Raw genomic sequence first — 15,658 nt, 5'->3', positions numbered from 1 at the left:
TCTACCGGTGTCAAATTTTACTACTTTATTGATTGAGAGGTCAAGTTCCATATATAGTTATGGAGTCACTGCTGCAAATATCTTAATTTTTAAGTGCTTTAACTCATGAACAGATGAATAGATGCAAGGCTATGCTTTTATTTTTGCTATTTTTTTACCTTTGTAAAAACACCCAGCTATGTCCAGTAGGGTAACAACTATAGAAGATATCTGCAGCACTACACCTACTAAAAAATAATTTGTGAAAGCTCAAAACAAGTAACTCCACTCAAGATATCTACAATTAATTTATGACTAGTAATTTGAAAAGGAATTTAGTAAGAATGAGCCCTGAACTTGTATTAAGAATATATTCAAAATATTTTTAGAAGTTATCGAAAATATAAATTCTGAAATAACTTTTGATCACATTTATAAACTGGAACCATTGAAATATTTGTTTATATGGTTGGATAATACATGAGTTAATGTTGTTTATAATGTCTGTCTTAACTATTAATAACCAGCGGTGGAAAGCAACTCGGTACATTCAAATTCAGAAAACTTTCTTTATCCCCAAGGGCTAACTAAAAAGCCACGAAGAGCAGGCAGTGCAACAATAACATAAGAAGTTGAGTAGAAAATAAAGAAATTGAAGACAGCTAACATAAATGAAACAAATAAGGATAAATATATATACGAATGTAGAACAACTTTTCCGTTAAGTATAAATTTGGTACTCATACTTTATCTTTTTCCATTTTATGTTATTTTCTACTTTTATTCCACTACATTTATCTGACAGCTTTAGTTATTTTAAGATGAATCTTTTTTTAACGTTAAAAAAAAATCAATGGTTTTCAGTCATTTTGGCTCCTTTTAAACGCACTGTGTAGTCGGATGCCTGAGTTCGTTAACGATTCAACACAATAGTGTTCTCACACAGTTTGACTGCTTTAAACATTCGAATGATTCAATTTCTCACTGAAAATCTAAGATTGGTGAAAAAGTCCAAAAACTGAAAACTAATTTAATTGATTTTCTGATGACTCCTTAGATTTATCTGGATATAAAACTGTATTTAAATTAAGGCCAGCTCCATCTGCAGAAACTACAACAGTAACATGCCGCTGACACACTGATGCATCATTATTAATAATCTAATGATGTTAAATGTAATATACTTAATATATGTAATCTATTATTCAGATGGACAGAACCAGAACTCTTACTTGAATACTTTAACCACACTTGTTGATGGCACTATTTTTTTATATGTACATGTTCACGGCCAGGTGTTAGCAGACACTCTGACTGAGACTTCTGCTCAGGATCCTGCTGGGTGAAGCTATATTCAGAATCATGTTATGTCGCAAAACTGTCTGTCTACCAATAAATAGTGACAACATGATTGTACAAGTTGTTCCAGACTGACAGGTGCTGCAGGACTCACACAGTCCTGAGGAGACGTCTGATCAGATGGTCTTCAGAGCAAACACCTGTCTGGTGCTCTGTGGGTGTTCACAGGTTTTATTAGGTTGACATTTGATTTATGAGAATCAGTAGCACCACTGCTGCTTAAAGATATAGCATGTAACATTATCATTAAGGTGTCTAAAAAGGCTGATGTTGTATAGTTTATCATCGTATGTGTTTAAATGTTTCACAAATGTTTATAATAAAATACAAAATAAAATAATTCAAATTCACAGTGCGCTTCATTTTGTTAGCTTGTCAATGGCTTCATGTCCCCTTTACCTCATTTACTGGAGCTGGAAAACACATTAAACACCGGTTCATATGTCCAAGAGTTCGTAAGGAAGGAGTAGTCGGCTAACTAGCTGGATAACCACTATTTTGTTTTTTCATTCTGTTGTTTGTTTTGCTCAGTCATGATGGATCATGATTATTTTGATGTGATTGTTTTGATGATTGAAATCATCATATAACTAGCTGCAGTCGCTGTATTGACTTTTTTAATGATAAATTAGCAATTAACATTAGCCAACGTTACTTACGGCTGTTTAATTAGAATGAATTGACATAATGCGAATGTACATTATTAAACATAACATGAATAAAACTTAAGCACCGTGTTTCTTAATAGATCTCTGAGTCAACCAAAGGTCTATTTATTTCTACAGTAACGTTCATGATTTACAAAGTAATATGTTTTCAAAAAATCCTGTACCCATTTCTTTCCAGTCCAGAATTTGTCTCAAGTACACTGACAAATATGAACTTTTGTAGTGTATTTCAGAGAAACTACAGTGTATGCTAGAAGATGGAAAAGCTAATTAACTAACATGCTAAGAGGTAATTCAGTTGCCTGTCTGTCTGCCTGTCTGCCTGTCTGCCTGTCTGTCTGTCTGTCTGTCTGTCTGTTGTTTTTTTTTTTTTTTTTTTTTTAGCTAGTTCAACACATGCTAACTGTGCAAGGCAGACAGAGTGCAGGCCGCCTTTCCTGAGCCTGGTTCTGTTGGAAGTTTATTTTTTCCTCCGTATTAAAAGTGGTGGGTTTTTTTGGTTCCTTCCCACTGTCACCGACTGTTTGCTCACAGGGAATCCAAGTGTTATGAGATTGCCGCTATATAGATAAAACTGAATTGCCCTTAACAGAGGCTAATCAAGCGTAATGCTCCATGTACATATTTCTATAAATCTGGAGGGTAAAGAAATGTATAAAATTTCTCCTGAAGTTTCCATTAATCTGTAAAGAAATGCATTTCCTTGTGTTGAACACCAGGGGGCACCATTTATAAATTCTGAATTATGGACACCAAATTAATCTGTGTAAAAAGGCATGACACTTTGCCTTGTCCATGAAGGCATCTGTTCCTAAATTACCTTGAATAGATATTCAACAAAAAATATCATGACACTTTAAAAAAAAATCTTCGAACTACGCCCTTTGTTTTTATGATTGTGAGAACCCTCGCAACTGAAATTACACGCTCTGTGTTTAATAGGCTATGACCATTTGAACATAAGAATCAACTAATTTGTGACACAGTTTTCGGCTTTTTTTTCAGTTTCTGACTTAGTAATACATTACACAGTGTCACCATTAACTGTAATGATTGTTTATTTCTCACACATTTTAATTAGAAAATATTACTTTAAAGGGAGTCCTGTTGGCATCTACACTGCCTGGCCAAAAAAAAAGTTGCCACCTGGATTTAACTAGTGTGACTCGAGTATTCAGTATTTGTTTCAAAATTGAGGAAATATCTACTGTTATACACCGTGATAAATACTAGGCGTCAACCAATTATTGTCCTGGCCTGATTAGATATTCGGCATTTTTCCAATTATTCATAATATGGTTAAACACCAACTGTCCAAAAACAAAAATAATCACCTGGATTTAACGAAGCAAATAGGTAAGATCCTTCCATTGGATAATTACTGCAGTCATGAACACGTTTCAGCTGCAACAACTTCTTTAACTCTAGCTGATGCAGTGAGGAGCTTCTCATTTCTGTAACAACCATGTTGGAAGACATATCCTGTGGTCATGGAAATTATGTTAATCTGTCTCAGAAGAGTCAAATTATTGGCCTGCATCAAGCAAAGAAAACAACTAAGGAGATGAAACTTCTAAAATCAGGTTAAGAAACGTCCAATGCATTATTAAAACCTGAAGGATAGTAGAGAACCATCATCTTCCAGGAATAAATGTGGTCTGATGAGTCCAGATTTACCCTGTTCCAGAGTAATGGGGGCATCAGGGTAAGAAGAGAGGCAGATGAAGTGATGAACTCATCATGTCTAGTGTCTACCAGCCTGTGGGGGTTAGAGTTATGATCTGGGGTTGGTCAGGTTCAGCAACGTTATGTTCCCAAAGAATGAGGTCAGCTGACTACCTGAAGATACTGAATGACCAGGTCTTTCCATCAGTGGAGTTTTTCTTCCCTGATGACATGGACATGTTCCAAGATGACAATGCCAGGATTCATGGGGTCACACTGAGAATGAGTGGATCAGGGAGCATGAGATGGATTGTCCTCCACAGAGTCCAGACCTCAGCCCCATTGAGAATCTTTGGGATGTTCTGGAGAAGACTTTGAGCAGTGGTCCGACTCTCCCATCATCAATATAAGATCTTGGTGGAAAATGAATGCATCTCTGGACAGAAATAAATGCTGTGACATTGCAGAAGCTTATCGACATGATGCCACAGTAATGAGTGCCGTACTCAAAGCTAAAGGCAGTCTAACAATATATTAGAGTGTGGGACTTTTTTTTCTGACAGGGCAGTGTCGTTCTACAGTGAGGTCAGCAGGGGGCAGACTTTTACTACTCGGAAACAGACTGAAAATAAAAAGCTAACAGTCAGGAATCCTCTGAATAATGAAAACCAGCATGTCACTGGCTGTGTTTGTTTGTGATGCTGCTTTAATTGTTTAACTGAAGCCCTCGGGAGCATTTAGAGTGCCGTCACTGGACTCATGGTGATATAACGTCACAGAGGGCTGGATGCAAAGGTGAATGAGTTCGCTCGCTCAAACTTATGCAACTACACCTCCTGAGAGAACGAAAATAAGAACATAGCTCAGTGACATGTTGGAAATATATGCTTATTATTCAAGGGACGCTGGATATTTTTAAAAACCTCTTACGCTTGTGTAGGCTGTGGTAGCTGCTGTGTGAGTGCTGCAATAATCTGGTCTAATCCACAGGAATAATAGTTTATCTGTGTGATTTGTTCAGCCTTTCTCTAGTTGAGAGCCACATTACCAAATTACACACACACATACACACACACACACACACACACACAAAATGATGTACACACACATTGTGCCGGCTGTGACCACAAGTCAAACCTCCCAGCCAGCTTTGTGACATAAATTTTTTATCGAATTACCCCCCGATCCATCGCTCAGTGCCAGGTTTGCCAGGGTCTCCCTGCTGGTCCTCTCCTCCCTGCTGCTCCTCATCATCATCCCCCATCCTTTTCCTCTCTTTGTCTCCAGATTTTTTTGTCCTACTTCTGTTCTACCATTTTTGTTTCATCCACAAGTTGTTGAACCACTTTGTGTTTGTGTAAAATCTGTTGAAAACGGTGAAGGGCAGATGGGAGAAGAGATCTGTAAAGAGCAGAGGAAAGTGAAGTAAAGATGACACAGCGAGGGGTGAGGAAGAAACGAAAGTGATGAATGAAGCGAAAGTAGAGGGATGATGAAGAAAAGGAAGTGGGGACGTAAGAGATTGACGAATAAGAACAGCAGACAGAATGAGAGTGTGTGAAGATGGTGGCCTAAATGTGTGTTCATCTGGCTTAATTCTAAAGGACAGAACTATTAAAGATTAACAACCAACCACCATGTTTTATTGAGACCAGCCACATTCGGAGGCATTCGGCTCCAAACACAGACCTACTTAAATGTCTCTGTCTGTGTGTTTGCATTTTTGAGACTTTCTGCAGGCTTTTATTTTGTCCAGACAAAGATTTTTTTTTTTTTTTTGTTTTTCTGAGGAGCCATGTCGTGACTTGCAGGCATGGCTGTTTGCTGCAGTGCTGCAACGCTGCAGTCATACTTCCAACTGCCTGGCATCATCTAATGGCCACACCTGACAACACACTGTCTCCAAAGTGTTGTTGTATTATACAGAAAAATATCAGAATCCGTGGATATTACATAAATGTTATATTGGACGCATGGGAGAAACACTTCAACCTTTTCTGATTGTATTTTATCTTGAAGAGAAAATAGGCATGTAGCATTTAAAAACCTTAATTCCACGACACCTGAATCCGTGTGTGGTTCGCTCATTGGTTTTTCCGTTTCAAAATAAAATGAGAAAAATAAATAATCGCTTTGCTTTTTCGTTTTTTCGTCTAAAAATTAAATTCGAAAAACAAAGAGTAGAGAAAGAAAAAAACGCTGCGGAAACATGACTCATGCCAACGATCAGTCCGATAAACAGCCCGCTTCATCCACATAGATCTTTGTCATCAATATTAAATAAAAATGGAAGTAAACGATCTGATGTGGTCAAAACAAACAATATATTTGTGAGTTGTGTCTTCCCAAAAACTCTGGCTGGTTCAGAAATGGCAAAATGATACTTTTAAATACGTGGCAGAGGAAGACTAGAATACTTCCAGTACTGTACAGTCTGAGTGATTATACTATGCAGGTAGTTTGTCTTATATTTTTGTAATCCTTTTTACATCCTTGTGAAGATGTTTATCAGATAGATCGGTGATGATGAGTCAGACTGTGGTCTCTAATTTTATATCTGGATTAGATCGCTTCCTCTCACCATTCATAAAAATATGTTTTGTTTTTTTAAATTTCGCCAGCACATTTCTTTTTACTGTCTGTAGATGATATTGACATGGATATAGACTTTATTAAATAGTGATGCCGAGGTCTTCTTTATCAAGTATCTTTATTTCACACACAATATTTAATATTTCTGGTCGGGACGAATCTGAGGGCGAAACATCTGGAGACGGAAACTATCACCAGTTAACCTGATCACCAGTTAAACTGGAACACCAGTAGATGCCCAGTATCAAGTCATAAACTGTCGTCCACATGTCGGATCTGACTGTAAAACACACAGACGTGAAACGTAACATTCTATAGTTAATAAAGTATGGCACTGAAAATAACATATCTGGTTAACAGAACAAATTCCAGCTCTCTCCAAATCAGTATTGGACACATGATTGATGTTCTTAAACTGTTCTCCAGCAGAACCTCCTGACTCTCATTATAGAACAATGTGGAAGTCCATGATTTCTGCGTGGGTTTTCCACTCTTAAAGAGAATGAAATAGGAAAAGGGTTCGAGGACAGCCATTCTTGATGTTTACACGGTCCAGACCCGCTCTAAACTGTTCTTCCCCGGTGACTTCCGGTGTTGCTACAAAATAAAACAACAGCCGTATTTTGTATTTCGGGTTTAAAATGCTAGATCAAAAAAAAACAGCACTGTGTTTTTTTTCATTAGTTAAATAATACATTTCTACATTTATGTTTTAAAAACGGGAAAAAAACGTCGGGGTTTATTGTTTTTTTTTTTAGATTTTATTTTGAAACGGAAAAACGGATGAGCGAATCATACACGGGTTATACACGGATTCTTCCGCCAAGTTATTTTTAGTTTGTTGGTATTTATCGGTGGAGCAGCAGCACATTTTCCACAGACAGTTTTACCGTCCGTTGTCTTGTTTTAATCAGTTTTCAGTTCAGTAATTCAGTCCTTCGGCTGATTGGACCAACAGACACTGAAGGACTCCTACAGCTGGTCGGTAATAAATGATAATTTACTGATCGGTGCCGGTTTTAATGAACTTTATGTTCAACTTCAGAGTCAGATATAATGTGAGCAGTGAACCCCAGGAGTTGGTGGAGTTTATTTATGTGTGTTGACCAGAGAAGAGAGTAGCATCCAGTGAATATTAGCTTTAATGTGAATTAGCGTTGCTAACCGAGCTAGCTGAGCAGTCCTGATTAGCAGCTAAATGTAGCATCAAGCTAACGATGTTTGTGTTTCCTGTCAGCAGCTGAAGTGTGTTGTGTTCCTGTAATGTGGTTCATTAAGTTCATAAAACTGTGGCTGGTTGATGTTAATGTAACATTTAGGAAACTTAAATGTGATTAAAACAGTAATGTTAATGTTCTAGTTGTCAGTAATCAGCTTTAATTTGACACTAAAACAGACTGATAGTTTTAAATGACATCAGTTTCATTAATATTTTTGAAAATTGTCTCATTTGTTGTTGTGATGTTGCTGCTGATTCATTAAAACCAGATCCGTGTTGAAGATACATTTAGTTCTAGTATCAGAAGCACAAGAAGGAAAATGGAAGTTGTGCTACGTCAAAGATTTCAAGAATAAAATAACTAAATGAGTCTTTATGCCTCAAACTTTATTTTACAATAATGAAATAATCACAGATAATAAAAATATAAATAGCAGAGAAAACCTGAGAGAATAAAAATAAAAAGATAAATAAACAGAACTAAAAATGAACTTGACGTTGACATTGATGGGCATTCCAACCAGGAACAAAATAAAAGATAATCAATACGAAAAAAAACTCTTCCTGTTCACCTCTTAAAACCCAAAATCACACCGCAGTAGCACCCTAAACTAAAACTACCAATGGGTTCCCTGTTTTCCTTTGTGAACAATTCAAATATCCCTCTCTATCTCCCCACATCCACCAACCACTGGAACACATCTCCAAAGTCCTGCCGGTCCAGCTCAGCTTCCCCTCAGAAGAAGTGGTGCCACCTGCCAGATGAAGGAGCCTTTTGAGAGGCAGCTGGCATCGTGATTGGACTGTACTTTGGTCTGTTCCAATCCAGCTTCAGCTCCAGCTCAACAAAGTTTTCTGTTAGAGTTTGTGTTCTTCTAAGTTTAACTCCAAGATTTTAAATACTTTCATTTACTGCAAATGAATATCTACTCCTAATGTCTCACTAATAATCATTATCAGCCTTAAAAACCCACAAAACACCCCTCTATACTTGACCACACTTAGTACAGTCCGGTTCCCCCTTCTATAAATCTGCTTGGAATCTTCCACTTCCTGTTTGTCAAAGTGGCCTTCTACCTGGACAGGTTTTGTTGGAGCTCATGCAACAAACATTTTGGGTAACTGCACTTTAATATGGATGGATGACACTGAATTAGACTCTGTTTTAATGAGACTGAGTTAAGATGTGTAGCTCTGTCATTAAATATGAAATTATTTCTCAGAATTCACAGAGAAAAGTCTGAAATGTTTGCTAGGTTAGCGTCCCACATGTTCTTTGGCTCAGCTAAAGCTAACTCTCTCCAACTTCTGGATCTCTTGAGTTGCTTGTTGTTAAAATATCTTGCTAGAGGTGCTGAAGCTCAGAAAGTCTGAGATGTTTGTTCAAAATAAGCTCATTCTCAAGTCTGATCTGAACTGTCCTCTTTTGTTTGAACTTAACCTAAACTTAGGAGTTAATGACAGAGCAGCACATCCAGACTCAGTCTCATTTATGTAGAGATTAAACTTCAGTGTCATTCATTGATGTTAAAGTGCAGTTTTTCAAATGTTTGTTGCACATGCTCCCGACCAAATCAGTCCAGGTGGAAGACGATGTGAAGAGAAAGCTCCAGAGGATGAATATCACACATTTACGTTGGAAATAAATGTCCTATAATGAGATATTGTCATGCAAAAGTTGGATTTCCCTTTAATGATGTTCAAATCTTTGTTGAGTGTTTTGTTGATGTTGGTTTCTAAATGTTTTTTGACACTCGGCCCCAAAGATTAAAACCTTTTACGGCTCACAAGCTGCAACAATTCACACATTATCAACTATCTTTCTGACTAAGATAAAAAGTGAAAAACTGCCTGATTCTTGCATCATGAATGTAAATCTTTTCGGTTTTTATGACCGTAAACTGAATATATTTGGGCTTGACATTTTATAAACCAAAACAAGAAATGAATTACTGGAGAAAACAATCAACAGATTAATGGACAAAGAAAATGTATTTTCCAACATATATGGCTGAACTACTCCAACATTACAAGATACATACAATTTTAATTCAATTTTATTTATGTAACGCCGATTACAGGTCAAATTGTCTCAAGACGCTTTATTTTTATATTTTTTTTGTCATATCTAAAATATGACAAAGTAAGAAATTAAAATCTCTTGACTAATCCAATTTAATATTTGCTTTTCAAGAGACTAATGGACAATTAAAATAACTTTCTCCACTAAAACTAATAAACATGAGGTCAAATAGAAGGAAGAGTTTTAAATACTGCAGTCCCACGACGACAAGAATAAAGTTTGTCAACAAAAAGTAAATCTGGTGGTGGATTCCATTAAAGTCCTAATAAATGATGATAAAGTGTGATACTAAAGGTTTGTGGTGCTAAAAATCTCCAAGTAAAGATATGAAGTTGAACATCTGGATGGAAGTTGATAAAAGTTGACCTCCCTTCAGTTCTCTGGAGCAACTCCATGGATTTTATGGATGGTGGTTAAAGACCTGCTCTTCTAGTCGTCTTCCTTCTAGTCGCTGTAAAAAGTCAGTCCATCCTGGCCGACTTCAACACCTCTTCATGACAACTTGTTCTGCCTCAGACCTGGTGGAAACTCCAGAAACTCGGGAAAACCTGTGGAGACTCGAAGAACTCGTGGAGACTCGAAGAACTCGTTGGGCGGGGGAAGGTGTGGTGGGTGGTGGGGGGAGGTGGGGGAGTAGAGGGGGGAGGCCGCCACCCACCTCCCCGCCTACTCTCCGCCCTGACTCCACCCAGACTCCGCCTTGGCTCCACCCACGTGGCCACTTCAGGAACTACGATGTCAAAGGGACGACGAATTTATTTCTTTGTATCTGATCTGTAGCTCAGTGAGTTAAGGATTTGCCTATGGAGCTGCAGGTCGCTGGTTCAAGACCAGACACTTCTTAAATTTTCATCAAAATCCTGACAAAGACAAAGAAAGAACATTGCCGGTGGCAGGTCTTGAACCTGCGACCTTCCAGTTGGTAGTCCGTCTTCTTTTCCCCTGAGCTACTCGCTCAGATACTAATTCTCCTTTTTTTTGCGCATTTATCATCTATTTTTTGTCATTTTCGAGTTTTTTTTTAACTCGAGTCTCGACTCGACCGTTTTTCTCAGGAGGTTGGACTTCAGCCTTTGTGCTGGAGGGTGGAACCCTCAGTTCCAAGACTTTCCAAAGCCTCCACACCTCCCGAGTCCTCAGGACCTGAGCTTTCACACAGTCTGAGGGCTGAAATTTTCTAAGTCCCACAGTAGTTCTCTGTTAGTTTGAACCTTCAGACAGTCCAAGGACTGATATCTCCTAAGTTCCTGAGTAGTTCTCTGTTAGTTTCAACCTTCAGACAGTCTGAGGGCTGAAATTTTGAAAGTTTCTCAGTACTTCTCTGTTAGTTTGAACCTTTAGACAGTCTGAGGACTGAAAACCTAAAAGTTCTTGAGTAGTTCTCTGTTAGTTTGAACCTTTAGACAGTCTGAGGACTGAAATCTTAAAAGTTTCTCAGTACTTCTCTGTTAGTTTGAACTTTCTTGTTAACAGAAGCCTTAAAACTTGTGACCATGAGTCTTGATTTCACATTTAGACCATCCATTTGAGTTCTTCTCGGACCTTCACCTGTGGGTTTTTTAGAAATCCTCAACAAACTTTGATTCTCTTCACTGAACAGTAAAGTTTGTGTACATCAGAAGGTAACATTAGTTTGATCGATGCCTTCAACTACTAGTAGACTTTATCTGGAAAGCAGTTTTCTTAAATGAGTTCTTAGTAAATCTGTCCACAATCAAACCAAGAACATAGAAAGAGGAAATGTTTGAAGAAAACACTTTGACTTTTATCTGTTTTTGCTCTTTTTGATCGTTTTATTGTCTCTTCTGTTTAATTTGATCTTCTAAAGTCTAACTGGTGTCTTTTCAAATGTTTTGTCTTTAGTTTGATTCTTAAATGTTTAGTTTTGCTCTTTTCTCACCTTTTATTCTTTTCTAATGTCTGATTTGATTTCCAAATGTTTTGTCTTTTTAATGTTTGTTTTTTCAAATGTTTTATCGGCTTGTTTGAAAAATTTCCTTTTCTTTCCCAATGTTTAATTTTTCAATTAAATCTTTAAGGTTTTCTTTTTAATTGTTTTACCACCTTTTAATGTTAAATTTTCTTTTTAAATGCTTCATTGTATTTTCTGTTTAATTCCTATTTAAAGTTTTATTGTCTTGAAGATTTAATTTTCTAATTAAACATTTATTTTTTTAATTAAATGTTTTGTCTTTTTAAAGGTTTAATAATCTAATTATATGTTTTGTATTTTTTAAAAAAATGTTTAATATTCTCCTTGTTTAATTGTATTTTTTTAAATGTTTATCTAAAATATTTCCTCTTTAATGTTTAATATTTTGTTTAATAAATTTTTATTTAATTTCATAATTACATGTTTTGTATCTGCTGTTTAATTATCTAATTAAATATTTTGTCTGTTTAATATAATTTAATTGTATTTGATATGTAATTTTCTTTTTTTAAGTTTTATTGTATTAAATGTTTTTTTCCTTTGATTTAATTGTTTTTTTTAAATGTAGTTTATTTCTTTAATCTTTTTTTCTGTCAAGATTTTAACCCCAACCTTAAAATAAAACAAACCCTTAAATCACAATGAAAATACTTCTGTTGTCACAATCATGAGTTTGTCAATTATTCAGTTTATCAATTCAACTTTATTTGTTTAGCACTTTTGACACAGATGACAAAACTAAACAAGCAAAGAGAAAAAAAAAACTATGCTAAAACTAGGATTAAAACTCAAAAACACACACACATATATATATATATATATATATATATATATATATATATATATATATATATATATATATATATATATATATATAAATATATATATATATATATATATATATATATATATATATATATATATATATAAATATATATATATATATATATATATAAAGATTTAACATCATAATAAAATATGTTGTGTCCAGGGGATGGAGGGAGTTTATTGAAGTCTTCTTGGACTCACATGGTAAATCATTTAAAATATAAACTTGATATGCAGTCTAAGGAAACTGTAAACTGCAGAGCGACAGAAGAACCAACAATATCTCCCGTTTTCTCCTTTAATGAGTCGACTCAGACCAAAGAACTACAGACTCTTCACAACCTGCTCAAACTCTTGGTACAGGACCTCACCACACGGGTCAAGAAGGTTTCCGTCTCATTTCTACTCTGAAGCTCACCTTCTCCTGCTCAAACTGCTGACAAATGTTTCTGCTGCTCTAAAGTCTGGTCTCCAGAACTTCCTAAAAACTCTCAAAGTCTCTTCTGCTGCAGGTTGCTTTGTAGAACTGTTGCAGAAAACCTCACTAAACCACATGGAGGGGCCTCAAGATAGTCGTCCAAATGAAACCATACAAAAACCAAACTTGCACAACTCAAACGCTAAAGTCTCCTGCAACCTACCAGAGAACCTCTGAGAACAGAGAATCAGGACAGGAACTCTTACCTTCTGGACAACCAACATTGGTTCTCAAACAAGAATACAGACTGTGTCTGACCAAAAACCTCTGAAGACTCACTACAGCCAAGATAAAGACACAACTCAGCTGCACCAAATCCACTAATCACTGCACACATTAGCACCATGTGCTAACTGTGGCTAAAGAACCTCATTTACCAAGACAACTATCCAGTACAAAGCCCTGAAACACACCAAGAAACACATTAAAGACGATTTTACTGCTGGAAGCTGCAAGCCAACGCCTAAAGAATAAACAAAACCAACGGAGCCAAACCCAGTTCAGTGGTGGAGAGAAGCAGAGGAAATGTTTGTCTGCAGCTAAATAAAGCAGGAAGACACTGAGCTGCTCAGGTGTTCCTGATAACACCAAGCAGCCACCTGGACAGCCAATAGGAACACAGCCACCTGGACAGCCAATAGGAACACAGCTTACTGGAAGTCCAGAGGGCTGGCTTAGTGAAGGAAATTTAATTTAAAGTTGAAGCAGAAAGTTAATAAAGAAAGTTGAAAACCACCTTCTGATCCCTGAAATCTCTGAGTTTTCACACAAAGAACGCCTGAACATGTCAAACTGGTTCCATAGTAGAACCATCATTGTAAAAATGTCATAGTATGGTGTGTTGCTCAAAAAACATTACGACAATATTAAGCAGATGGTTAAACATCATTACCTATGCATCTTCTGGCTGTTTTCCATTGAAAAATGTGATTATTTCCAGATAGTGAGTTCTACAGCAGACACTCAGATACAGAACCTTCATATAGTATATTAGTAAGCACGTAAGTGATATCCAGTCATTTTTTTGTGAATAAATGATTGTTTCCATAATACATAATTATGTAATTTGTGAAGACATGATCATAATGAACATAAATTTTTTTTTTTTTTTTACTTTTAATAAAAATGTATGCAAGATATATCCCATGGACTTCATAAGTCCACACCACACAGATATATTGAATCACCTCAAAAACAGACACACGTACACAAAAACAAGTTTGAAAAGAGAAAGCCATGATGTGTGTTTAAAATAATTTTTAATTGGGGTGTAGCTGGCAGAGGAACTACCGGCTGTGTCACTCCTCCTCCTCTTTTCTGTTGTCGCTCTGTCCTCTGAGAGAAATCCTTCTATTCTTCTACAGGTACACCCCCACAGCACGCTATCATCTGCAGAGCCACGATATGTCACACTGCTGTGTGTGTGTGTGTGTGTGTGTGTGTGTGTGTGTGTGTGTGTGTGTGTGTGTGTGTGTGTGTGTGTGTGTGTGTGTGTGTGTGTGTGTGTGTGTGTGTGTGTGTGTGTGTGTGTGTGTGAGCTGCTGCTGTCACCAGTACAATGTGTGAGTCATGCACACAGCCCACAGGGATTCTTGCTAATATGAGACTTTTGAGACCCAGAAGGCCCACACTCCACACACACGCACACACACACACACACACACACACACACACACACACACACGCACTCCACACACAAGCACAGGCTCACACTCACGATCTGTAGCTAATCATACTGTGTTTATCTTGTTATTTTTATTTGGCATTTAATGCCATGCTTGTAGTTTTATGTAAAACTCCAACTAATAATAGCATTTGAAAAATCTCCCCCCCGGTAGCACAATGCAGTCAGAAACAGTAAAATGTGCGACTTTCAGCTGTCAAAGTGCAGCAATGCTTGTTTGCATGTTTACTGGTAATGATGTATTTCCTTTGCACAACATCTGAATTAAATCCGTTGCCTAGAATTTAAGATTTGTTCTGCTTCAAAAGTCCCTTCAAGAGTGGAATATGGAAAACAAGCTTTCTCGGTAGAAACACAGCATAATTGTAAAAGCTCCATTAATAGCATTTACTGTATATTTACAATTCTTCTGCTCTTTTGTGCAAAAATTGGTGACCTCTTTTTTGTGCAAAAACCTTTGCTAAGTCTACATGCATCCTACATTCTTTCACCACTAGCTAGTCTCAAGTTTTGGTTTTTTTTTTCAGATTACACCAGTAAAACTTAACGAATGTCTTTGCTAATAATAATGTGAACTTGTAAACAATCAACTATATAAACAGGAAGACACTTTAGTGTCATGAACTGGAACACAACTTCTAAATATGACATTTTTAGGAGACGATGAAATATAATAAACTTACCAGATAATCCTTTGTAAATGTACATGCAGTCAGGTCCATATATATTTGGACACTGACACAAGTTTTGTGTCCTTTACTTATTTAATGAAACATATTCCAGTTATAGTTATATGTTGAACATGGACATAAAGTGCAGACCCTCAGCTTTCATTTGAGAATTAAAGCTGAAAGTCTGCACTTCAAATGTATCTAAATTGTTTCATTTAAAATTCATTGTGGTGCTGTCAGCTGCCTGCTGACGATCACATGATTGTGATCCTACTACAAATCAACCGTTGCAGACTTATCAGGACATATCCATTGGAAATGATACAAGGAACAATTGATTAAATTGTGGGGGTGTTTCTGAGTCCCATCAATTCCCGCAGCCTGCTACATATTTAGGTCACGCAATTCAGTATCGTACATAACATGCACATACGTAACACGCGCCTGTGCTCAGCGTAAAGTCATTTTGTCTGTGGGAACATCTGTATTAAATGGACAT

The sequence above is a fragment of the Amphiprion ocellaris genome, chromosome 19, assembly GCF_022539595.1.
Source record: "Amphiprion ocellaris isolate individual 3 ecotype Okinawa chromosome 19, ASM2253959v1, whole genome shotgun sequence".
NCBI classification, from domain to species: domain Eukaryota; kingdom Metazoa; phylum Chordata; class Actinopteri; family Pomacentridae; genus Amphiprion; species Amphiprion ocellaris.
Note: the sequence above shows the minus strand (reverse complement) of the source record.